General features: G+C 45.8%; 2 non-coding genes and 1 pseudogene across 2 annotated transcripts; 1 reads left to right on the forward strand and 2 right to left on the reverse strand.

The window, feature by feature from the left end:
- Positions 1–18802: 18802 nt before the first annotated feature.
- LOC136481531 (uncharacterized) lies at positions 18803–19447 on the forward strand (annotated as a pseudogene).
- Positions 19448–20486: 1039 nt separating this feature from the next.
- On the reverse strand, positions 20487–20624 carry LOC136484629 (small nucleolar RNA F1/F2/snoR5a). Its single transcript, XR_010766133.1, has one exon. It is a non-coding gene; the product is annotated as a small nucleolar RNA F1/F2/snoR5a (small nucleolar RNA).
- Positions 20625–20682: 58 nt separating this feature from the next.
- On the reverse strand, positions 20683–20764 carry LOC136484547 (small nucleolar RNA Z196/R39/R59 family). The gene has a single exon (XR_010766063.1). It is a non-coding gene; the product is annotated as a small nucleolar RNA Z196/R39/R59 family (small nucleolar RNA).
- Positions 20765–26431: the final 5667 nt, after the last annotated feature.

Consider the following 26431-nt stretch of genomic DNA (forward strand, 5'->3'; position numbering starts at 1 on the left):
CTTTCAGGACAATCAAACAAGGGATATAATGCATGCACGCCTTGTTTCGATGACATTAAAGGTATATTCTTGAAAAATGTCAAAAGGTCATGTACCTTGGCCATTGTCGATTTCTTCCTATGAATCACCCCCTAAGAAAGAAAGGCAAGCACTTTAAAGGTAAGGCAGACCACCAGACCAAGCCGGGCAACCAAACTGGTGAGGATGTACTCAATATGGTCAAGGATGTGAAAGTAGTATTTGGAAAGGCACATGGCAGCGAACCTGTTCCGAACGACGCCGACGGTCACGCACCCATGTGGAAGAAGAAGTCCATATTTTGGGAGGTACCCTATTGGCAAGTCCTAGAGGTCCATAGCATGATCGACGTGATGCACCTGATGAAGAATCTTTGTGTGAACCTGCTAGGCTTCATGGGTGTGTATGGGAAGCCTAAGGACACACTTGAAGTACGATAGGACCTGCGGTGTTTGAAAGAACGAGACAACCTGCATCCAGAGAAGACAGATGATGGACGCCATTACATAAGTCCTGCCAGCTACACTCTTAGCAAAGAAGAGAAGGAAAGCATGTTTGAATACCTAGCAAGCATCAAGGTACCATTTAGATTCTCCTCGAATATAAAGGGTATAATAAATGTGCCAGAGAAGAAATTCCTAAACTTAAAGTCCCATGACTGCCACGTGCTCATGACGCAATTGCTTCCAGTTGCATTAAGAGGAATTCTACCTCCAAATGTACGTCTAACCATCGTGAAGCTATGTGCATTCCTCAATGCAATTTCTTAGAAGGCAATCGATCCAATGGATCTAGCTAAACTACAGAATGATGTGGTTCAATGTCTTGTCAGCTTTGAGTTGGTGTTCCCTCCTTCCTTCTTTAATATCATGACACACCACCTAGTTCACCTGGTCAAGGAGATTAGCATTCTCGGTCATGTGTTCCTGCACAACATGTTCCCCTTTGAGAGGTTCATGGGAGTCCTAAAGAAATATGTTCACAACCATGCTCGGCCAGAAGGAAGCATCGCCAAGGGCTATGGAACAGAGGAGGTCATTAAGTTTTGTGTTGACTTTATTCCCGACCTTGACCCGATTGGTGTTCCTGAATTGCGACACGAGGGGAGACTAAGTGGAAAGAGAACACTAGGGAAGAAACCATATATTGGTACGCAGGACAATTATTTTAATAAAGCACACTACACAGTTCTGTAACACTCCTCCTTGGTGGATCCGTATATCGAGACACATAAAGAGTTGCTCCGATCCGAGTTTCTAGGGAAGTCTGAAGCTTGGATTATGCGTCAGCACATGGAAACTTTCAGCGACTCATTGCGAAAAGAATGTTAGGGTGATGAGAGTATTGATGAGCAATTGTATTTGTTGGCTAGGCAGCCATCGTGGCATATCCTCACATACAAAGGGTACGAGATAAATGGGAATACATTTTACATAGTAGTCCAAGATAAAAGGAGCACCAACCAAAACAGTGGTGTCCGCATAGATGCCACCGACCCTAATGGAAATAAGCAAACATGTTATGGCCGCATAGAGGAGATATGGGAACTAAACTATGCACCTACTTTTAAGGTACCTTTGTTCAAGTGCCAATGGGTAAAGGCTACTGGAGACGGGGTAGCAGTCGACAACCAGTATGGAATGACAACTGTGGACCTCAACAATATTGGGTACAAAGACGAACCGTTCGACCTTGCCAAGGATGTGAATCAGGTGTTCTATGTCAAGGACATGTCTACAAAACCGAAGAGAGGGGAAAACAATAATGACCCAATCAATGAGCCAAAGCGCCACATAGTTCTTTCAGGGAAAAGAAACATCGTCGAAATTGAAGACAAGTCAGACATATCAGAAGATTATGAAAAGGATGACCGAATTCCACCCTTCACAGTGAACAAAGACCCAAGCATCCAGCTAAATGATGAGGACACTCCATGGTTATGGCGCGATCATAACCAAGGGATATACGTTAAGAAGAAGTTCACTACTGTGCCCGCTTGATATATATAGTGATGTTTAATACTGTGTATTAGAGGTATTATGTAATAATTATGAATTCAGAGATGTTTATTAGGTGTTTCCTTTTTTTCTATGTATAGATTAAATTTGTGTTTGATGGTGGGATTTCCATGTCGCACAAAGCAAAAAAGCAAAAGCACTGCATCTGATGTGAAAAAATTAGTGAAAAATTTGTTTTAGTCCCGGCTTGATATGGTGATGTATTAGACCTATTATGTAATAATTGTTACTTCAGATTTTTTTTGTCGTGTTTTCATATTTTCTATGGTTTAAATGAATTTTCTGCTTGATGATGGATTTTCCCATGGAGAATGTGTGATGAAAAACCAAATGATCAACGTTAATAAGATGTGAAAACTAATTTCCTATCGAAAAGCTATAGTTTTAATTATTTTAATCAAGTAGTATATTTTTGCATGGTGCAAATTGTAATTATTATTTACACTATGTTAAATATTTATACAGTAAAACAAAAGAGTTTAGGTTATAAATTTTTGTTGTGTATAATAATGCAAAACCAAGTCCAGGAATTTTTTTTATAATTTTTTGGATAATATTTTATTTATTAGGCAATTAATAACTCTCTGCATATTTATATAAAAGAAATATATAAAAAAGGAAAAACTTCTAGAAACTGGCAGAGAGCCAACTGCAGCCCACCTTTACTCTCGGATGGATCAACCACCTTGGACTAAAGGTCGGCTACGTTTTCGTGGCCCACCAAAAAATAACTTTAGTTGCAGGTCATGGCTACCCCTGGGACTAAAGGTCAGGCCTTTAGTCCCGGGTGAAGCCATCACCCGGGACTAAAGGTCCTTTAGTCCTGAGTCATGGCTTCACCCGGGACTAAAGATCTCCTAAATATATATCGCCTCGTCTTCGTCTCTGCCTCCATAATCTTCATCCATCGCCTGAGAGCCACCACGCCGCTATCGCTCCTCATTGGCTCCAACTGCCTCCACACGCCTCTCCCATCTCTCACCGTCTCCGCTGGCGGCCCGGCTTGCGCCTCTCCCGTTCGTGCACAGCGCCTAGATCTGGATCCATCGCCATCGTCCTCGCCCTCACCCAGATTTGATTTGGATCTACCAAGCCCTCATCGCCGTCGTTGATCCTCGTCCTCATCATCGCCAGCTTTCTCCTCGGCTCCATGCGCTCGCACGCCTCGCCGTGCGCTCGTCGTCCCCTTCACCGGAGCATTTGTCGTCGTCCCCTTTGTCAGAGTGCTCGTCGTTGTCCCCATTGTGGCGCGTTGGCGTGGCCTCCCAAGGCACGCGCTCCGAAGATCCGGTGCCGCTCTCTTCCTTGCCACCCCCGTCGCGCTGCCCTTCGCTGTGCTATACCGCACCACCATCTGGCGCTCACCAGGGGCTTCCTGGGGGTGGGACTCGCTGCCCTCATTCACCGCATCCTAGGAGGAGGGCACCGTAGGCGACGATCTGGTGAACCCGCTTGCTTCTACCTTCTATTAATGCTGACGATTTGGTGTTTCACTGCTCTGTATGATTGAGAGTTCTTAAGCATAGTGACATTGACATTCTGAGTTATTGGACAATTGAAGTTCGTGGTTGTGCGATTGTGCCATATGTTTGTTCACTTAATGTCTTGGAAACGGAAGGCTTACCTTGGGATGAAGCAACTGAAACCAGTTCTCTACAAGAGAGGAGCGGCGACTCAAATCTGTTGGCCGTGGTTTTAGATCGGCTAGTACATTAAAAGTGTACATGAGCACGTTGATTTTTTAACGAAACATGCTTCCTCCTCGAAACTAACCCCTTTTGATGCCATAGATCGAACAATGGAAGACTGATACAATACTCATGTCATTCTACTGTATTTTCGGTGTCAATTCGACTGTATATCCATCTGGAATAAAATTACTGTGTCTTGGAACATTTTTTAATTCTAGATCCTCACCGTCGTGCTCGTGCTCGTCCTCGCCACCGTGCTCGTGCTTGTGCTCTCCTCACCGTGCTTGTGCTCGTCCTCGCCATCGTCCTCGATCTCCTCACCGTGTATCAGTGTGTGCACATAGAAAAATATAGAAAAAATAGATAGATTTTATTTGTAGATAAAATAGAAAAATGTAGTAGTTTACTTAAATATAATATATATATATATAGAAAAAATGTTGAGTGGATGAATTGTAGAAAAAAATGTAGTGTACTACAATATATAGTTGTAGAAATATATTAGAATCTCCGCTCCAAACCCTAACTTGGCCGTGCTCTGCTCTAAACCCTAACAAAGGCGTAAATAATAACCTTGAATTCTATAGTTATATATATTTGATTCTTCATAATTAGGGTGACATGAATTTTGATATATTTATATACACCAATGTAGATCAGGATATATATAACATAATATCCTGAACTCGCTCCTAATCCTAACTCGGCCGAGCTCCACTCCAAACTCTTATATATATCCTAATCAAGTTCCGCGCATGCAAACCCTAACCAGAGCTCGACGTAAATAATAACCCTAAATTCTATAATTATTTAAGTTTAATCCCCTAGCTCTATCCATTAAATAGCATATGCATGACTAGTGTATGGTTTTCATTGTTATATATATATATATAAATTTGTTATACATACATATTAGAGAGTTATAAATTTGTATTGTTATATATATATTTGTTATACATATTAGAGAGTTTTAAATTTATATTGTTATATATATCACTTGCCAATAAATATTTCTAGAAAATAAGAAATCAAAGTTATGCTTTGGAGACTTGAATTTTGAGTGTAGTTATTTAATTAATTTTAAGCACATGACTCGATCTATTTTATAGATATATGGTTTTTATTTTTTATAGATATATCTAGTGGTGTTAAAGCTAGATGGCTGCCCCGAGAGACAACATGGATGAAGAAATGATGGATATTATCAACACCGGCACTCAATTTGCCGATGGTGACCAGCAGGATGTAGATGACGGGAGTCAATACCTGGCTCTTGAAAATAATCAAGAAAATATTGTGCAAGAAAATACTGGCGAGGTATATATATTTATATATATATATTTGAATATTATATATATATTTGAATATCTATCATTTATTATGTGTACACATGATATTTATTTATTCTTTTTTATACGTAGCCCTCTGGATCGACGACCACAACGGCGAAAAGCAAAAATATTCGAGGCTAAAAAAGTCATTGGAGGGGTGCTACATAATATCGGAATTCAATATCGAGACAGGCGAACCACTTGGTCCACATGCAAGGAAATTCGTGCAACACTGTGGGTACCTTGTAAGGGACAGACTTCCAATCAGTGCCCGTGAATGGAAGCAAAAGATCAACGAGCCTCATGTTAGTTTTGTCTCTGATCTTAATAAGAATTTAATTTGGGATGATATCCTTCAATATTTCACGTTGCAAGCGGATGATTATGATGATATCAACGATGATGAATTGAAGGAGCTAGTTCAAAAGTGGGCTATGAAGAAGATGGCCACACAATTCCAGACTTGAAAGAAATCCCTATACACGAAATACGTCAAGAAGAACCTAACGCCTAATTTCAATAGTAGGGGCCCGCTCATGAAGTTGAGGCCCTACTAGAATGATTTTATACAGTACAAGACATCGGAAGAGGGTGAGGAACAGGTGAGAAGGAACCAAGAGAATGCCCGACAGAAGGTATACCACCATGGCATGTGATCAGGTGGCTACGCGACTGCCATTCCCAAGTGGGAAAAAATGGAAGCGGACATTCTTGCCAAGGGTATCACGCCAGAATCACTCAATTGGCCCAAACACGCGAAGAATTATTTTTTTGCTCATGGGGAAGACTGGACCTAGAGACCGGGAAGCTGGTTCATGGCCCAAAACTTGAAAGAGCAACACAAAGATTTTCTTATGCTCTACAAGCTAAAGCTATTGGTGCGTTCAGGCCCAATAGAGATTTTCTTATGCTCTACAAGCTCTACATCATTATTCTCGGGGTCTCTAGTCCACCGCCGTTTCCTCATCTGCCAGACAATAGGTGCGGACAAAAGTGAACGAAACAAATTTTTCACTAATTTTCTATTGACATGCATGATTAATAATAACAATTTCTTATACCTAATTATTCTTTTTTGTACTCACACAGCAGGGCCTCCGCCAACCTAAGTCCAATTATTCAATCTCTAGATCATCATAGTGCTCTGGACAATGATTATGCAATGCCGCCACCGCCGCCACCTCCAAGGAGGTCTCCAACGCCTCCAAGGAGGTCTCCACCGCCGCCACCTCCAAGGAGGTCTCCAACGGCTGCCCCGCCTCCCTCGATGACCAAGAAGCAGCCAGCTCCTAAGAGGTCTGCCCCGCAAACGAAGCCGTTGGCCCACCAGCCGGCAAAGAAGAAAGCCTCCTCTAATCCAGTTATTCCCCAAAAACTATCTTACGAGAAAAGTGAAAAGGAATTAAATGCTGCAGTATAAAAAGATGTGAACAGTTTCTTCAAAAAAGTAAGAAAGCAACGAGAAGCGAGGGAGAACCCGGAGAAACCGTACTTCTACCTACCTCCAGATCTTCTAAGAAAGAAGGTGGACCAGAAAAAGCGAGAATCTCAAAAGACCCTGCCAAAATCGAACTACGGCCGCACTCTCACCAAGTCATTTGAGGCAGCGCAGAAAAAGACTAGAGTAGGGAAAGGTGTTGCACAACTCAGACAACAATCGCAACAATCAGTCCCCCCTCTTGTCATTCGTAATGAATATGGTTCAAACTTAGACATACTGGACGCCGATTTTGAGGACCTAGTTCGGTTTTACGAGGATACTGGTTTGGACCTTGCCCAAGTGCTCGCTGAAGGACCATCTGCTCCGAAAGTGGATCCTTGAAAGAAATTTGAACATGGAAAGAGTCTATACAACCCTAGGGCCTTAGGTGAACTGGGTACGCAAATGTACCTGCTAAACAAGTGATACATGGCGGCGTGTAAACGGGGAGAGAACTTTGTATCTGTCAGAGTTAGAAACTAACATTACTTCCGTGGCGATGACGTTATATATGTCGAGTTTTTAGAATTACACCAACTATGCCACCTGGACTCTCTCGACAAAAGTCTCATTAGCTGCTATTGTCTGTAAGTGTGATTATTTTCTACTATTAAAGTGTGTATATATAAAGCAACATGTATATATGTAAAATATATATCCTCACACTATATTTTTATATATGCAGATATGAGATGACAGATCTCAGAAAGAGAAAGGATAATGATGTTGGTTTCATTGATCCAAATGTCGTATTCAAACACCCTAACCCCCGCCTCAATGGAAAGCTGAACTCGAGAAAAATCTCATGAGGTTCTTAGTGAACCAACAAAACAAGGACATACTCTTCCCCTACAACTTCAAGTGAGTGTTAAATAATTAATATCGATCATATGGACATTTGTTCAATTATTTGCTTACTTGGTAAGTTATCTCCCATATATATATTATGACTCTAGTTAATGTCGATGATATTTGTGTATAAAAACATATACAACAATCACTGGATATTGATGGTCATCGATATGGCCAATAGTCGATTGAGCATCTTAGACTCGTTAAGAAAAGAGCAAACAGAGTACCAAGATATGATATATATATTATCCAAGGGTAATTTGGTCTCTCTAGCAACTATATATACCCCGATCTCTTAACTGCAACAATTATTAAAGGCCAAATTAATTTTTTATTTTATTGGGCGCAGTGTTTAGAAAAGTTTCATTGAGGAACACCACATGAAACATTGCAAAGCGCCACTGGATGTAATCGCACACAAAGTAAGTACTAGCTACATTTATATATATATAATTCAATTAACACCATGCATGCTTTTAATTCACCAGATCTTTTTTCTCGTAAAAGTGGGTTCTAAGGCAAGAACAGGGGAACAACTACTGCGGATACTATGTTTGCGAGTTCATCATGACGTACTCAAAAAGAACTCATGAAGAGATCCTCAAAGTATGTTATATAAATATATTCATATATTCACAATTTCTTTTATTGCTCATATATATAAGTAATCACGTGACCAACACACACACACACATATATATATATATATATATATATATATATATATATATATATATATATATATATTAATACTTTTCCTTTAACTTTTATTGAAGACTCTATGGTTGAAGGAAAAAGTCATACAACATGACTAACTAAAAGCAATTCAAGAGACCATAGCAGGATTTCTTAATGACCAGGTCCTAAATCCCGCCGACGAGTTCTACAATGACATGAACGAAACATGAAAGCCAAACCTGATGGAGTGAATTTGGTATCCCAAGGATATGATAGAATATGCAATGCAAGCTTTATTTGTAATATATATATACATATTATATGTACATAAAATAACGTACAATATATGTATATGCATGTAATATATACGTTAGTTTCATACTTTAGCTTGTACAAAATATTCGAATATTATAAACGTGTAGAATACGTATATTATTAGCAGCGTAGAATGCGTAATCGAAAACCTATTCGAAAACCAAAACGAATCATCAATTGAAAATAGAAACAAAAAAAAAGAAAAAAAGAAAACATTTAGTCCCGGTTGGTAATACCAACCGGGACTAAAGGGTCGGCCCACGTGGCCAGGCCGGGAGGCCTCTTTAGCCCCGGTTGATATTACCAACCGGGACTAAAGGAGGGGCCCTTTAGTCCTGGATTCGTGCTCCCAGTTGGGAAATCAGGACTGAAGGGGTTTCCCAACCAAGAGTAAAGCTTGTTTCTGTACTAGTGTATCACTTCTGGAGAAGTCAAACAAATTCTAGTTTGACCAAATTTATACCAAAAATACTAGTATTTATGATGCCATACAAAAATACAATTATCACTTCCCGAGGAGTTAAACAAATTCTAAGGCCAGTCTCAGTGCTAATTTCATGTCCCAGTTTCCAATACTCTCATGTTTTGGAAAAAGAGTTTCATCCCCATGAAACTTTTATCACCTCTCTCTTCATAAATACAGTGTCTAAGTCAGTATATTTAATGCCCATGAAACTCTGAAACTCACATTAAGATTGGACCTAATTTGACCAAATTTATACCAAAGATATTAGTATTTATGTGCCATCCAAAAGAATACAATTATCACTCCCGAGGAGTCAAACAAATTCTAGTTTGACCACATTTGTACCAAAGATATTAGTATTTATGATGCCAAAAATATAAATTCAAGTTTGACAAAAAAAAGTACTAATATTTATGATACTGAATAAGTATTATTAAATTAATTATGAAATATATTTTTATAGCAACCTATTTAAAAATAAAAATATGGAGTATATTATTTTTAAAAATAGTTAAACTTTTTTAAAAAAATACTTGCAATATTTTCTTGGCCGGAGAGTACGTTTCAGTTGCAAACAAGAAGGATAGTCGACAAAGAAACGGGCGGTCAAACCATGTCGTCCCCGCTGGAGCACTGGTGTAGCCTGGTCAGATTCCGTGACGTAGTAGGACAAGGGAGATGGGTGCTCAGTGGTCACTGGTCAGTGCCATTACTGTGCTCCAGGTCACTAATCTCTCCATATGGGCTGTTACTTGCACGCACTCCTACCAAAATTGTGGAGAGAGTAATATAAAAGAAAGTAGTATAGTACTAGTATAGTATAGTTGACAAAAATTGACTTGCACGCACTCCTACCAAAATTGTGGAGAGAGTAATATAAAAGAAAGTAGTATAGTACTAGTATAGTATAGTTGACAAAAATTGACTGATGAAGTGATGATTAGAATCCAAAATTCACACTCGATTAGCAGCCTGTTTGGTTGGCTGGTTTATATCGTTGCTGGTTCATGAAAAAGTACTGTTGACTGGTTTACGTGAGAGAAAAATACTGTTCCAATTGAAAATTTACGATCGTATATGATCTTTTTCCTCCAGCCGAACACGCTGTAGCTCAATCGATGTTGGAGAGCTTTGCTTTGACTCTTGTGGGCATTTAGGCATTCCAACTGCTAAGGGTTTCTTTGGCATGGATCCTACTAGCTCTAGCTCCTACCTGTAAAATCATTATTAAGTACTGTTCATTAGAGCCAGTTTTCTCTCCCTTCCCTCTATATCTCACGGAGCCCGTGGGAGCAGTGAAGCCAAAACGTTTTAGCTTCATCGGCTCCTACCGACTTTGTGAGAGGGAGAGGGAAGAGAGAGAAAACTAGCTCCAATCAGTCCCCTGGCTCCAATGAACAGAGCTCAACAGTGATTTTGGCCCTGTTCACTTGTCTTATGATCCATATTTTTCGGCTTGTATTTTCAGCCGGAACAATGTTTTTCTCTCACAACAAATCAGCCGGAACAGCTTGTTTTTTCAGCGAAGCGAACGGGGCCTTTGCAGGTGGAAGCTAGAGCAGGTAGAATCCATGCCAAAGAGGCCCTAAACATCTTGGAGTATATATTTTTGTTTGGCGTGGAGAACAAACTTGAACAGAGCAGGGGCCAAGGGCCTTTTTGTTTACATGGAATAGGGTGGCCGGCGCGTAGCAACCGGACCTGGGCAGCCGGAGGCAGCCCTAGGAGGTGCAACTGGGGTTTTGTTTGTTTGCCTGGACGCATTAGTCGGCCTGTTCGCTGGTCGGTTTCTAGGCTGATTTGGGCTGGCTGGTGCTGGTTTATTGTGAGAGAAAAACACTGTTGGCTGGCTGGTTTGGGCTGGCTGAAACCAACAAACGAACAGGCTGAGTGACTGGCTGAGGGCGACATGGTGTTTGTTTGCCTGGCTCAATGTGTATGATTACCCTACATCAGGAATCAGGTACTCTTACCACCATACCTTCTTCTTCCTCACCTCATTGGCATTTCATTGAGCACCTCACTGGCGTGAACAGGTTGGGCGAGGTGGTGGCTCAGGGAGCTGCACACCCACGGCCCACCACAAAGACAAGCACACCAACATCATCAGGCTTGAAATCAAATCTAGATAAGACTGTAGCAAGTAGAATGTGCCAAACTGACTGACAGACCTCGAACTCCGGCGTGCGGAAGCCGATGCCGACGCCGGTGGACTCCATCTGGGCCATGCGCACCGGGAGCCGCGGTCGCCGCTGCCGCCGGCCGGCGGCGAGGTGAGGGAGCCGTGCGAGCGGCGGTGGAGGAGAGGAAGCGCGGGCGGGAATGAAGAGGCGACGGATAGAGAGGGAAGGTGGGAGGTCGTCCGCGCGCCGGCGACGGACAGGGAGGCGTGCCCTGTTCTGCGCTATACGGCTACACGGTGGCACCGAGGCGGCCAGCGCCCCCACAGCTTGCGCCGCTCCCGTGCGTGCTCAAACGCCGCCAAGTTTGAGAGGAGAGCAAGACAATGGGGTTTGCGGCGGTGGGCAGGACTTCACGGTAGAGAAAAGGGAGGTGACGAGAACTTACCCCTCGTCCAAGACTGTGCCCGCTCCTGCCGAGCTCGCCAGAAACAATTTTTTTCGTTTCCCCGAGCCAGACCCAGATGCTTTGAGGGGCGTGCTGGCCTGACTCGCGGCCTAATCCAGGTAAACAAACGCACCCCAAACGCACCCCAAATGTAGGAGCTGGCCAAACACAAGCTACTCCTAACATGCATGTGCAGGCAGAAACATAGGCTCTGATCGCTTGAGCTTATCAGCCAGAATTAACCATACTTTTTAGCAATGGTAACAGTATTCCTCTTATAACAAATTAGTCCTATAAATCAGCCACAGCAATAAGTCCTGCTAAACCCGGCCATAAAAGCTCGGTAGGGAGTATAGGTGTGCTGTGGCTGTACTACACTACGTCCTAACAGCCGTACCTATAACGTCTCTCCATGCTGCTTCCCCACCCACGCACGAGCATAGCATGGTCAAAGGCCAAGAAAGAGAACAAAAATAGGTGTTTGCCCCCTTGCTATGGCAAGTAGAGTTTTCATGCCGTTTAGCCGTGGTGTCATGCAATGTACGCTGTAGCCATGTAAGACAATTTGCTGAATTGGGGAGAGCTAGCATTAAAGCTAGAGGAGAGAGAGGGAGAAAAAAAATATAACTCGTGCAAGAAATTAGATCCTGCACAAAAACCAAAGTCTAGAAAACTAAATGAAATCCGTTGGGATGCATATCACAGATAAAAAAAAAAGGAGAGAGAGGGGAGAATGATTAGAGGAGTTTATTTTGTATACCACAACTAGGGTCTGTTTGGAATATTTTCTTGTGGCTCCGGCTCCTTATGCCCTAGGAATTCTATCGACACTGTTCACAGGAGCCGTTTTTCTCTCTCCCGACGAAATGAACTAGGAACATGAAGAAGAAGCCGTGTTCTCTAACTCCTCTGGTATTGTTGCAAGGAGCTAGACCCAAGAGCGCGGCCAAATAAGGCCTTAGACATTGTACATTGTTAATTTAAGTTTTCTTATTAGCTAGTGATTATATGACATGGCATCTCATAGAAAGTACATGAGTATATGACATGGCACAACATAGAAAGTAGAAACTGCTCCTTGTAATGTCTTGGTTTGAGATTTATGAAATCAACCAAAAAAAACACACTAGCCTAACATCAAATTTGCATTGGAAGTCGGTGGTGACTTTGTGATAGGTGGTGAAGGGGAAGAAATATGACGAATGGATAGGAGAGAGAGAGAATTAAGTGACCGGTGAATAGCTTGGCTACAGATCCAAGGAATCCTTTTGACAACTTTGAGGTAGAGAATTTAATTAAGCTTGTTAAGATTTGTGACGATGACTTCTCTGATTATGACTGGTTAAGGCTTTTGGATAAACTTCGCATATTCATTAATGACGAAGTTAGAAGTGATAATGATTTCTCAACTTGTAAACCTTGTCCAAGATGGTTCAAATTGATAGACATACTGTAGACATTTCCCTTTGGTGCATGGTCTCATTTGAAAGCGTAATAGGAATTATGGAATACGTGATGTATTACTCAGGGACCTATGTTGTGTACATATAGGCACGATGGGGAGCCGGATACGGCAGGCCCATGGGCCATGTCACATTTACAATCTAACACTCCCCTATAGTCGGAACTGGGAGCACAATGAACATTGAGACTGGACCTAAACTCCACGAAGACGGACGTCGGAAGACCCTTGGTGAAGATGTCGGCGTACTGAGATGTCGTGGGGACATGAAGAACTCAAATTTCTCCAAGGGCGACGCGGTCACGAACAAAGTGTAAATCAATCTCCACATGCTTGGTCCGCTGGTGCTAAACTGGGTTGGTGGACAGATAAACGGCACTGATATTGTCACAGTACACAACGGTGGCTCACCGAAGAGGGCAATGGAGCTCATGGAGGAGTTGACGCAACCAACACGCCTCTGCAACTCCATTTGCGACAGCGTGATACTCGGCCTCTGTACTAGATCTAGAGATTGTCGCCTGACGCTTGGAAGACCAGGAAATCAAATTATCACCCAAAAATACACCGTAGCCAGAAGTGGAACGGTGAGTATCGGGACAACCGGCCCAATCAGCATCAGTGTACATAGTGAGATCAGCAGTCAAGGTGCGAAGAAGGTGAAAACCGAGGTCTAGGGTACCCTGAATGTAGGGAAGAATGCGCTTCATGGCGGTGAGGTGTGGCTCTCTCGGATCATGCATATAAAGACAGACCTATTGAACGGCGTAGGTGAGATCAGGGCGCGTGAAGGTGAGGTACTGAAGCACGCCAGCAATGCTATGAAAATGTGTCGGATCAGCCACTGGGACACCATCAGCAAACATCTTGGCGTGAGTATCGACAGGTGCACTGCAAGGCTTGCAGTCACGCATACCAGCATGGTCTAGAATATCCAGCATATACTATCTCTGAGAGAGGAATAAACCATCAACTCGACGATCAACAGAGAGACCTAAGAAGTGATGAAGAGGACCCATATCTGTCACAGAGAATTCCTGCTGGAGAGATACAACAACCTGCTGGAGGAAACTCGGTGACGAGGCAGTGAGAACAATATCGTCCACATAGAGAAGCAAAAAAGTTGTGTCAGCACCGCGGCGGTAGATGAATAGAGAGGTGTCTGCCTTGGCCTCAACAAACCCGAGAGAGGTGATGTGACGGGCAAAGCGACTGTGCCACGCGTGAGGTGCCTGCTTCAGTCCATACAGTGATCTATTCAACTTGCACACATAGTTGGGTCGGGAGGAGTCAACAAATCCAGACGGCTACTCATAGTAAATGGTCTCAGTCAATGCCCCATGGAGGAAAGCATTCTTGACGTCCAACTGGTGAATCGGCCAAGAGCGAGACATAGCCAATGTAAGAACAACGTGGACTGTGGTTGGCTTGACGATTGGACTGAAAGTCTCCTCATAATCAATCCTCGGGCACTGAGTGAAACCTCGAAACACCCACCTAGCCTTGTAACGATCAAGAGAGCCATCAGCCAAAAACTTATGACGATAAACCCATTTACCGGGGACGACGTTAACACCGGGCGGACGGGCAACCAAAGTCCATGTGTCGTTGGCCAAGAGTGCATCAAACTCGTCCCGCATCGCTTCTCACTAGTTGGGATCAGCTAAGGTAGAGCGAAAGGTCTTCGGCTGGGGCGAGAGGGGCGCCGTGTGAAGGTTCAGGTGATCCACTGGCTGAATAAAACCAGACTTGCCTCGAGTTCGCATGCTGTGATCGTTCACCACAGGCACGATGGACTGAGGCTGTGTAGCAGCAGTGCGGCCAGCTCTACTAGCAGTAGCCTAGGACAGAATGTCCGCAGGGGCAGCAGGGCCGGATGCCGAGGGAGCGCCAGTAGGACCCGAGCTAGAGCCTAGTTCGATTGCGGGTGACGTGCTGGGCGCAGCAGCAGCAGTACCGCCCAAGCCAGAGGGCAACAAGCTGGGCACCGACGAGTGGGCACCAGACACCCTAGGTGTCGATGCGGCAGCAGCAGTAGTACCACCCAAGCTAGAGGGCGGCGAGCTGGGCGCCGGCGAGTGGGCACCAGACGCCCCAGGTGCCGATGCGGAGGCACTGGGCATGGGTGACTGACGTGCGGCAGGAGCGCCAGGAGGAGTACATGCAACCACAGCACTTGGCCCGATGGGCATAGTGGAAATATCATCATCGTTCAAAAAATCCAAAGCGGTGGGATCCGAGGGTGAGGTCGACATCTCAGAAAAGGGAAACATGGACTCATAAAAAACTACATGATGGGATATGATGATCCTGTTGGAATGGAGGTCGAGACATCGATAACCCTTGTGATCGGAAGAGTAACCAAGGAACACACACAAGGAGGAATGAGGTGATAGTTTGTGTGGAGCGGTGTAGGATAAGTTGGGATAATAGGCACATTCGAAAACTTGAAGATGAGTGTAGGAAGGATGAGTACTGTAGAGAGCAAAAAACGGTGTGAGGCTGCTGAGGGTAGTAGTGGGATGACGGTTAAGGAGATAGGTGGCAGTAAGTAGGGAGTCAGCCCAATAGACCGGTGGAAGGCCGGCCTGAAAAAGAAGAGAGCGCACAATATTATTAATGGTACGAAGAGCGCGTTTGGCTTTACCGTTTTGCTAAGAGGTGTATGGGCATGACATGCGAAGGATGGCACCTTGTGAGAGGAAGAACGTGCGGGCTGAGGAGTGATCGAACTCATGGCCATTGTCACACTGGACAGCCTTGACAGGAGTGCCAAACTACGTGCACACATAGGCAAAAAAGTTAGAGAGGGTGGCAAAAGTATCAGATTTAAGACAAAGCGGAAATGTCCGAGCATAGTGGGAGCAATCATCGACAATAACGAGATAATATTTGTAACCCGACACACTAGCGACAGGGGATGTCCAAAGATCACAATGTATTAAATCAAATTTGTTGACAGCTTGAGAGGAAGATGTCCCAAAAGGAAGACGAACATGACGGCCTAATTGGCAAGCATGACATATGTGATCACGTTTGGGTTTATTACATGGAATAGCATGAGAGGTAATAAGCTAGGACAGAGCTTCGGAGCCGATATGACCGAGGCGATGATGCCACAGGGTTGAGGTGGAGGTAGGAGCTACGAGTGCGGGTATGCTGCTGGTGGCCAGGAAGAATGGGTAGAGGTTACCCGTGCTATTGCACCTAGCGATCACGCTCCGTGTTTGAAGGTCCTTCACAGAAAGGCCAAAAGGATCAAACTCTATAGAACAATTATTATCAGTGGTGAACCGGCATACTGAAATTAGGTTCTTAATAATGCCAGGTGAAACTAAAACATTATTTAGAACAAGAGGACGACACGGTGCAGGAAAAGAGAATGAACCAATAGAAGTAACGGGCAACAAGGCACCATTACCGACAATGATGGATGAAGGACCAGACAAGGAGGGAGGCCGAGGAGAAGAGATAATACCAGAGTAGGTGGTCATGTGAGAACCGACACCACAATCAGCATACCACTTGGCGGGGTTGGTAGGCGGTGTTAGGGACATCGTGTTGAAGTTATTGACGAGTGATGCCTACTCCCAAGATCCACCAGACATGGGGTTCCACGGCGGAGGCAGAGGTGGTGTACCCAACGAGGATGCCGAAGACAAGGTGAACGTGGGAGCTACGCCTCCGTACATGAAGCTTGGAGGTGGCGGTGCGAACCCTAGGGCCGTCGTTGGGTAGTAGGGCAGCATGTTGAATGTAGGCTAGGGGTGGTCGTACGGCGCGGACAGAGGACGCAACATGTGGCTAGGTAGACCACTGTAATCGTGTGGCCCTAGCTGCATAGTACCAGACCAGGGATTGGTGTGACCCGTCCCTAGGCCAGATGGTGCGCCACCACTATGTCGAGGTCCACCAGAGTCGTCACCAGACTTGCTGCCGCGTCCACGGCAGCGCGAGTTGCGTGATCCAGCAGGAGCGCCAGAACCAGCGGGGGCTGGTGCAGGAGGGCGTTGCGGAGGTGGTGTTGGTGCAGCGACCAGGGCCGGCGGCGCCGGTGGTGTGGCATGAGTGTCGTCAGCAGTGATGTCATTGAGGTCGATCTCCTCGAGGAGGAGCAGCGTGCGTGCCCCGTCGAACGTGGGGAAGGGCCGCTGCATCTTCATATTCGACACCATGTGGCAAAATTTGTCGTTAAGGCCACGGAAGAGGGTAAGGACGAGTTGCTGATCATCGATCGGATCACCGAACTCGGCGAGGGAGGCGGCCATCGTCTCAAGGCGGCGGCAGTAGTCCGTGATGGAGAGGGTGCCTTGCTTGAAGGAGCGGAATTCAGCCTCTAGCAATAGGGCGCGAGACTCACGCTGCCCGAGGAATTCATCCTCAAGGTAGAGCCAAGCAGCGCGGGCATTGGGATCCCGAATCATCAACGATTGCTGCAGATTGTTGGACACGGTGCCATAGACCCAGGTGAGGATGCAACAGTCCATGGTCGACCATGCGGAGCGCTCGGGGTAGGAGTCGTCGGAGAGCACATGATCCTTGAGATTGTACTTGCCGAGGACCAGCGGCCATAGTTGTTGGCCAGCTTCTCTAGGGTCACGGCAATCAGGATCTTGATGTTGATGATGGCGATGGCCTGCGTGTGCAGGGTGGCGTTGGCGGCGAGCGCCTGGTCGTGAGCGGCACGGGCCTCGTCCGCGAGGCGCTTGGCCTTGGCGGCATGAGCACCAGCGGCGGTGGCATCGTCATTGTTAGGCACCATCAGTAGCAGCAGCAGATGCCAGGCGATGGATTAGCAGCAGGTAGTGGCAGGAAGGCCTAGCGAGGATCTCAGCAACGGGCAGTGGAAGGGCCGGCGACGTGAGGTCAGCGACGGCATAGGGGTTGTGGGAGCTGACGGCGTAGTCAGCGGCGGCTAGGGTTTGCGGAAGCGGTCGCGGGAGCGAACCGTCTCTGATACCATGAAAGCATAATAGGAATTGTGGAATACGCGATGTATTACTCAAGGACCTGTGTTGTGTACATATAGGCACGATGGGGAGCCGGATACGGCAGGCCCATGGGTTGTGTCACGTTTACAATCTAACATCATTGAACTGGAATTCTACCAGTATCAACAACAATGGTTGAAAGAGCCTTCTCTGCTATAAATATCATCAAGACTGAATGGATAAATAAAATGAATGGTGATTGGATGAATAGTAGCATGATATGCTCGAGATTTATTTGCATCGGTTGAAGGATGAAAAATTCTAAAGCACTTTTTAGGCTTCGCATTCTTCTGTGTGTGCGAAAACACACAGAAAAATATGAATACTGTCAGAAAAATATTTTTCTGACGGTGTACCCACAGAAAAATACACACGAAAATATAATGACAGAAAAAATCAATTGTTTTGTGTGTTAGTCGTCAGAAACATTTTTTCTGTGGGTATTACACGCACAGAAAAATTGTGTTCGGCCAGATTAAAAATAAAATTTCTATGCATTATTCCTCACAGAAAAAAAGTCGATAGAAAAATCATTTTTCTGTTAGTGTTGTCCCGTCAGAGTTGCAGAGGTGCCTCAGGGAAAAATTGTAATTTTCTGTCGAGTTAGGTGAACGCACAGAAAAAATTGTATTTTTCTGTCAGGTGTTAACAGACCACCGACAGAATAATATACACTTACCCATGCAGCAAATTGGATACAATAATTATTTGGAAATAGTAGCAATAGCATATTAAAATATGGGCTATCCATACGGTAATTTCAGCACAACATATAAAGATGGAGTCCAAATATTCAGCACATTCATTCATAGCATCCAGGCTACATGTAGATGATGTCCCAATGTTCCTACATCAATACATTCAAAAGCATTACCGTCTCATCTCAGCAGTTCATGAATTTCACTACTTCAATTTCCCTCTCCTCAGTAATCATGGGGGTGCATAGCAGCGAAGGCCATGTGACGTCCTCCTCCATCGCCCTGCTGCAGCAGAGGTTCAGGGAGCTAGAGGATCAGGGAGAAGCAGGAGGAGAGGCTTCTCCACGTGCTCGCCCCCCGCCCTGCAGCCACCGCCTCCCCGAGGGAGATGCCATGAAGTGGTTCTTCCACCCGGAGCTGCTCTACCCGTGCAGGCCGCTGCGTGACACCACTGCCACTATCGCCGCCACCTCCTTATTCCCGGCCGTGCCAACCACTGTCTGTGAATGTAAAAGCTTCCAGCTCCACGGCGATAGCAACCCCATCGCGGTGGAGCTGTGGCCCAGTAAGACCTACAACTACAAACATGTCTCTGGTGAAGTCGACGTCGACACCTCGCTGCACCTCTAGACTGCTACTGCTACTCCTGCTACTGAAAAATGTTGCAATGCCTTAAACTGCTGTTAACCTCTTGGTGTTGCTCTCGCAGTTTTTTTGGTAGCCTACTACTATGTTCTTCTCTTCTGTTGTAACAAGGGGTATTAGGAGGGTTGACGGTGTGCTGTAATTATTACCAGTAGTAGGATGGTCTTGGAGTTCCTTTATTGTCACCTCTTGGCACTAGAACTGCTTGCATCTTCCAGCAAAGCACTGTTATCATCCGAGTACGAGAGTACCTCTGCAGGGCAGCCATTCTCTGTTATATCTGGATACTCATCACCAGAGGAATCATCAGAGCCCTTCTTCAGAGCCCTTCTTCTTCCGTTTGACGATCTTCTTGGAGATCAGGCGGTTCACACCCTTGTTGTCAACACCAACACATTCACTGCTTATTGGCTTAAATAGGACTTTGCCCACCTTCCTTGCATTAGCTTCCACTATCTGTGAGCAAGAGAGGCCAGGTAAAGGTAGTAAAAAACAACTACAGAAGATTATTTAATTCTGCAACAAAGAATGAAATTTTGGGTGAATTGTGAAACAGAAACTATGGATTTCTAGGGCTGCAGCAATTCAATAAAGTGTAACGAAGACTTCGGCAAAATGGGAGTTGCACCAACTAATAAAGGTTGTGTACCAATACCAACACAATTTCACTGAAATAACCTTATAACCCACAATATGAGTTCTGAATTGACAATTGAGTAGTAGCTTTTCTTATCTATTAGTTTTTGTATACTTTCTTTTTCTAGCTTCAAATAAAAAAAAGCAAGTACAAATGGAGAGTAGTATTAGCACCACATAAGTGGAGTGTGGACATGTCATAGCAACCTTCTGAGTATTGTTGTCTTTTTATATGCACAAACAAGCATGTAGAGGTGGTCGTGGATAATTGTTTTTATCAGTTGGTTCTTACTTCTTATAGTATGATAAGGCAAAAAGCATCTCGAAATTCAAAAGCATTACCATCTCAACACCAAGGAAATTTCTAAACTCTACTTATCAACTACTTCACTATTAAGTATGGTACTAATCCATTCACATCAGTTTTCAGTCAAGATGCCACTAGCAGAAAGGCCAATCAAGTGAACTCCAATAATAATAGTAAGACGGTATTCAGAAAACAAATTACACTAGCTGGCTAGCTAGCTAAGAAAAAAACAAAAGACTATATTCAGAAAACAAATTACACCTAGCTAGCTAATTAGCTAAGAAAAAACAATCATCAGTTTTTTCAGTCATGGTCATTAGAACAATCAGAACATGTAAACGGGCATATAGTAACTGGAAACTCATAAATAAGCAACCAGTGTCGTAAGATCCGTTCCCCCTTGTATTCTGCCATGTTTCGAGACACAATCACAAAGAATGATGGCAAGTCAGATACCAAATGGCATTGACTACAACAAATTACACTAGAAAACATACTCTGAATGCAATAAAAATAAAATTTGCGGTGCAATCTCAGTCGAAAGATGGTGATTTTTGTTGCAATAATCACAGTGATTCAGGAAATGGGAATTTGCATCACAGATTGCACATAAAAAAATACAACAACCACCACCACACCCCGCCGCCGGCCACCACCACCACCACCGCAGCCACCTGTCGGATCCGGGAGAGGGAGGGCCAGATCCGGCCGGGTGAAGAAGGGGGAGGGGAGGGGGACCCGCCGGGGAAGAAGAAGGGGGAGGGGAGCCGGTGGGGGAGAAGAAGGGGGAGGGGAGGGCCGCCGCCGCCACCACGCCCCGCTGCCGGCCTGCACCACCACCACCGCAGCCACCGGCCGGATCCGGGAGAGGGAGGGCTGGATCCGGTCGGGTGAAGAAGGGGGAGGGGAGGGGCACCCACCGGGGAAGAAGAAGGGGGAGGGGAGGGGCGCCCGCCGAGGAAGAAGAAGGGGGAAGGGAGGGGTGCCAGCGGGGGAGAAGAAGGGGGAGGGGAGGGCCACCGCCGCTGGCCACCACCGTAGCCACCGGCCAGATCCGGGAGAGGGAGGGCTGGATCCTGCCATGTGAAGAAGGGGGAGGGGAGGGGCACCCATCGGGGAAGAAGAAGGGGGAGGGGAGGGGCGCCGATGGGGGAGAAGAAGGGGGAGGGGAGGGCCACCACCACCACCACGCCTCGCCGCCGGCCACCACCACCACCACCGCAGCCACCGGACGGATCCGGGAGAGGGAGGGCCGGATCCGGTCGGGTGAAGAAGGGGGAGGGAAGGGGCACCCGCCGGGGAAGAAGAAGGGGGAGGGGAGGGGCACCGGCGGGGGAGAAGAAGTGGGAGGGGAGGGCCGCCGCCACCACCACGCCCCGCCGCCGGCCACCACCACCACCACCGCAGCCACCGGCCGGATCCAGGAGAGGGAGGGCCGGATCCGGCCGGGTGAAGAAGGGGGAGGGGAGGGGCGGATGCCCGCCGGGGAAGAAGAAGGGGGAGGGGAGGGGTGGCCGCCCGCCGGGGAAGAAGAAGGGGGAGGGGCGGGGCACCGGCGGGGGAGGAGGGGCGCTGGGGCTGGGTGAAGCAGGGGGAGGGGTAGCCGCCCGCCGGGGAAGAAGAAGGCGGCGGGGCGGGCGGGCGTGCGTAGCTGCGGCGGCGGCGCAGCGTGTGCGTGCGTGCGTGAGGAGAGCCGAGCAGGCGAGTCCGCGAGTGCGTGCGTGCGAGGGTGTTTGGGGGCGGCAGCCGGCGGGTTAGGGTTAGGACTTCTTTGTTTTTTTATTTATCCTATGCGTGCATATATTTTTTTTCTATACGTTTTTAAAGAACCGATAGAATAAATTATATTTTTTCTATGAGTGTTGATTTTTTCGTGTGTGTATTGTCACACACAGAAAAATCATATAATTATTCTGTATGTTTTTGTATTTTTCTGTCGGGATATTTTGGAACAGATAGAATAATCGTAATTTTTCTGTGCGTATCGAAAAAAACGCACAGAAAAATTCGTTACCCACAGGGCATTTCGAGTTTCCAGTAGTGTAAGAAACTGAATGATAAATTTACCCGGCGAGGGCATGAGTGAATGGTGCGTATTGTATTTCTTCATATGTTATCTTGTTGTTTGAAAAACTATGACATTTAAAAATTCTTATGTAGAATTGAAGAGGACAGCGGCCAAAGTGGTGTGAAGTTGTAAAGCTCTATATTTGGTATTTTTTTTATCTACAGTGTTCAAGATTTTGCTAGAACACTTTGAATTGGTGTCGTCAATTATGTTCTTTGTTGTATCTATGAATGCACAACTAGTAAAATTTTTAGTCTTATATCAATTAGGCCTCCTTGTCTCGCTTCTAGATCCACCATTGGTTTCATAGGGCTTGTTTGTTTACCTGCACTAGCCAAGAAACTAGTCCATGGGATGCACCTTCTTCTGTTTGTGTGCCTGAAAGGAGCAATCGGCAATGGGTTAGTCCTGCACGCTTCCTAAAGCGCCCAAAAACCTGGCTCTAGCGAAACGGATTGGATCTCGTTTTTGCTTAGCCTGTCTTGCATGGTGAACGTCTGGTTGTGAGTGTAGGAGGGCTGAGTCGCGTCCATGGTTGATGCAAGCAAACAAACACAGGATTTGTTCATGCCGACCCATATGTGCAGCTCAAACAAACAACATAACTTGCAACATTTGCACTTGCCCTAACAAATCCTGGTCCAGTTCGGATGATCATTTAAGCCACCCTTATCGAGACAAACAAACATGCCTAGAGTATCAATGGTATTGGTATTGACGCTTGGGCTTATCTCATTATCTGGGTTCGAATTGGGATTGCCCTAACATTACAACTTGCAAGGACGGCTACTATTGCATAGTGAGATTCCGAATCTTGTCTGCACTCGACGTAGAGGAGGAACTGTGACTGTGAGCGTAGTGAGAGTATAGGAATACTTCAATGCTGCAACTAATAAAGCCACGATTACTGCAAAACGCATGTCGACATGGCGAAACTGGCCAGTCTCAATGGTCATTTCATGAGAGTTTAATGTACATTACTAATGAGATGCTGCCTTAGCAAAATGATGACATGGTAAAGAAATCTAGAGGAGAGAGAGGATGATCATTTGTGGCCATCGTCTGCCATCGTGTACTAGAAGCCATGATTGTTCAAGTAGCAAACTTCCTCTCTGATGAAAAAAAAACAATTAATAAAACTGAGTAAAGAAGCAACTTTTGTGGCTCTAGATTTTTATTCTTTCTTCTGCAATCCTTTTGAGCAGTCGACTTTTTTGGTTCTCGTTCAAGTAGTACTGTTTATCTGAATGCAAGAATGAAATGACTATATAGTTTGTATTGCACATTTGATCGTGATACCATTCAAGAATTTAATACTACAATTAGCCTATCAAATAGTGGAAGAAACTTGTGTATTGAGAGGAATTGTTTTATTTATCTGAAAAATTATCACAGCAGTCTTGGAAACTATAAACGTGAAACTCCGAATGAGATCGGCGGCCCAAACAAAGCAAAGTACGCTGCGCCTGCGTTAAACCTTTCTCGTGGTCCGCACAGTGGCAACCGCGCGAGCAGCGAACCGTGTACCGGTACTGGGAGGGTACAGTACCCACGCACGCAGCACAGCACTGGTCCACGCCGGACGACGACGCCGCCGCGGCGGCGGTCGCGCACGGGGGTGAGGAGATCGAGGTCAGTGGCGGATGCTGAGAATAAATGGGAGGCTAAATAATAAAGATTTATGGCTAGGGCGAGAGATTAATTATAATTTAAAGCTAAATAATCGTGGTCTAATAAAAAAATCAGCCTCACTAAAGGATGTAGCCCCGGCAACCTCCTTTGGATCCGCCCCTAATCGAGGCAGACACTAGGCAGCACGGGGCCGGCCGGGCGGGCCACCAGGTGGGCGCAGGCGCAGGCGCGGCGATGAATTGCAGGTGTGCATGGGAGCTGGTGATAGGTGGGCGCACTCGAACGGCGCCGCTGCTACCTGCTATACGACCATGGCATGGCAGTGGGCACCATGCAGTCGTTGTTGTCGATTCTCTCTCGTGCTGTGTGTGGTGTGGCCCTCGCGCCGCCGCGCTCGATCGTGGTAAAGGCGGCGGCGCACCGTCCTGCATGCTTGCTAGAGTACGGAGCACTCCTATATGCTGATGACCGAACGGTCTCTTCGATCAGCTGGGACCGGAGTACCGGACCGGCAAGAGAATGGCACGGTGCTCGAGGAGTTGAGGTCGCGGTTGGCCCGTGTGGCCGTGACATGCATTGACACCTCCACAGTCCAGAGGCCCACTTGTCACCGGCCGGTGACTGCGCACGTAATTCTACTACCTCTATCCAGAAAAGAATATAATTACGCACTACTACATGATTCTTTTTAGGTGGCAGCACCCTTTTTTTTATTGGAGGCGGGCACCACTTTGGACCGCCTCCATTATCACCAGCCAGGCCAGGCTCCTGAGCAGCCACCTTGGTTAATCTTTAACGGAGCCTTGGTTAATCAGCCACTAACCGAGGTGACTGCCTCCAAAATCCATTTTCGGAGGCGGGCCTGTTATGAAGCCCACCACCGAAAACAGGCCCAACATATATAATAAGGAGTTAGGGTTTGGAACCACCGCACTCATCACTCAGTTTTTCTCACCTCAGCCGCACTCATCCCTCTCTGCTCTCTGCTCTCTCCTCACGCATCCCTCTCTCTCACCAGACAAGCAGAAGCGTCGGCGGCCAGGGAGCGCTCCTTCCTCCTCCCTCCTCGGCGCGGGTCTTCCTTCTCCCTCCTCGGCGCGGACGGCGGCGCGTGGGTCTCTCCTCCCTCCTCGGCGTGGACAGCGGCGCGCTGGTCTCCCTCCTCCCTCCTCGGCACGGACGGCGGTGGCATGGGTCTTCTCCCCCGGTCGTGGGGTGGGTCCTCCCTTGGCACCAGATCTGGTCCCTATCGCTCTGGATCCGGCCGGCGGCTGCGGTTCAGGTATGCCTCTCCCCATCTTCCTCTCTCTTCCCCTCTTCATGTCCCTCACTCTTCTCTATCTCTCCCCTTTGCAGATCTGGGCGGACGACGGCGGCGGATCTGGGCGGACGACAGGCGGATCTGGGCGGACGAAGGACGGATCTGGGCGGAAGCTGGAGCTGGTTCCCGAAGCTGGAGTTGGCTCTACAACCTAGATTTTTTATTTTATTTTTTTATTAATGGAGGTGGGCGTTGTAGCCTGTCCGTCTCCGTTAAACAATTAACTGAGGCGGGCAGGGCATCCACCTCCGTTATGTCACGATTAACCGTGACCATTGATTGGAGGCGGTTGCAGTGCCCACCTCCATTAACCTATTTCGCCCACCTCCATTAAGATTTATGTAGTAGTGACGGGTTACGTGCCAGTAAAAGTGGTTCACGTTTGACCAAATTTCTAGTGAATTCTATTCATATTTACAGCTTCAAAATAATTTATTATGAAAATATATTTTGCAATTAATCTAATGATATTTATTTGATATCATAAATATTGATACTTTCTTATCTATAATTGATTGAATTTAGGATACTAAACCATGACACTGTGCTAGAATTGCATTCTTTCCTTGACGGAGGGAGTACTATCAAGCAACTAGCATGCATGGTGGCTAGTGGGCGCACATCACGCGCTAGATGCCTGGGAATTACGTTTCCACTAATCTTTTTACCCTTACAATAAATGCATTTTTGAGAGTCTCTCGTCTCACTCTCTAAATTATCATTTGAAAAACTATTTAAATAAATATCATTCTCTATATCTTTTCATCCTACAACATCTTTTCTATATCTTGTGTGCACGCTAGAAAGGTAGTCACACATATCATTTTGGCTAGCGAGAAATTCAGAACATACTATATTTAGAGATTTAATTAAAGAAACTAAGTGTATTGTTTCACCAAAATCTCTTTTCCTATTAATTATGAAGGATATAAAGAACTAAATACTAAGTCTTACATATATAGGCAAGATTTGTCCATTCAACCGTTGGATAGTTTCTACTTTCTAGAGGCAGTGGTCATTATGCCTACCTCAGCAAACAACAACCTAAGGTGGTGTTTAAATCTAGGGAGTAAAGTTTAGCGATGTCACATCGGGGTGTCACATCGGAGTGTTCGGATAGTAATAATAAAATAAACTACAGAAGTCCTTAGTAATCCACGAGACGAATTTATTAAGCCTAATTAATCTGTCATTAGCATATGGTTACTGTAGCAACACATTGTCAAATCATAGACTAATAGGCTTAAAAAATTC

The sequence above is a fragment of the Miscanthus floridulus genome, chromosome 9 (assembly GCF_019320115.1).
Source record: "Miscanthus floridulus cultivar M001 chromosome 9, ASM1932011v1, whole genome shotgun sequence".
Classification (NCBI taxonomy): Eukaryota; Viridiplantae; Streptophyta; class Magnoliopsida; order Poales; family Poaceae; genus Miscanthus; species Miscanthus floridulus.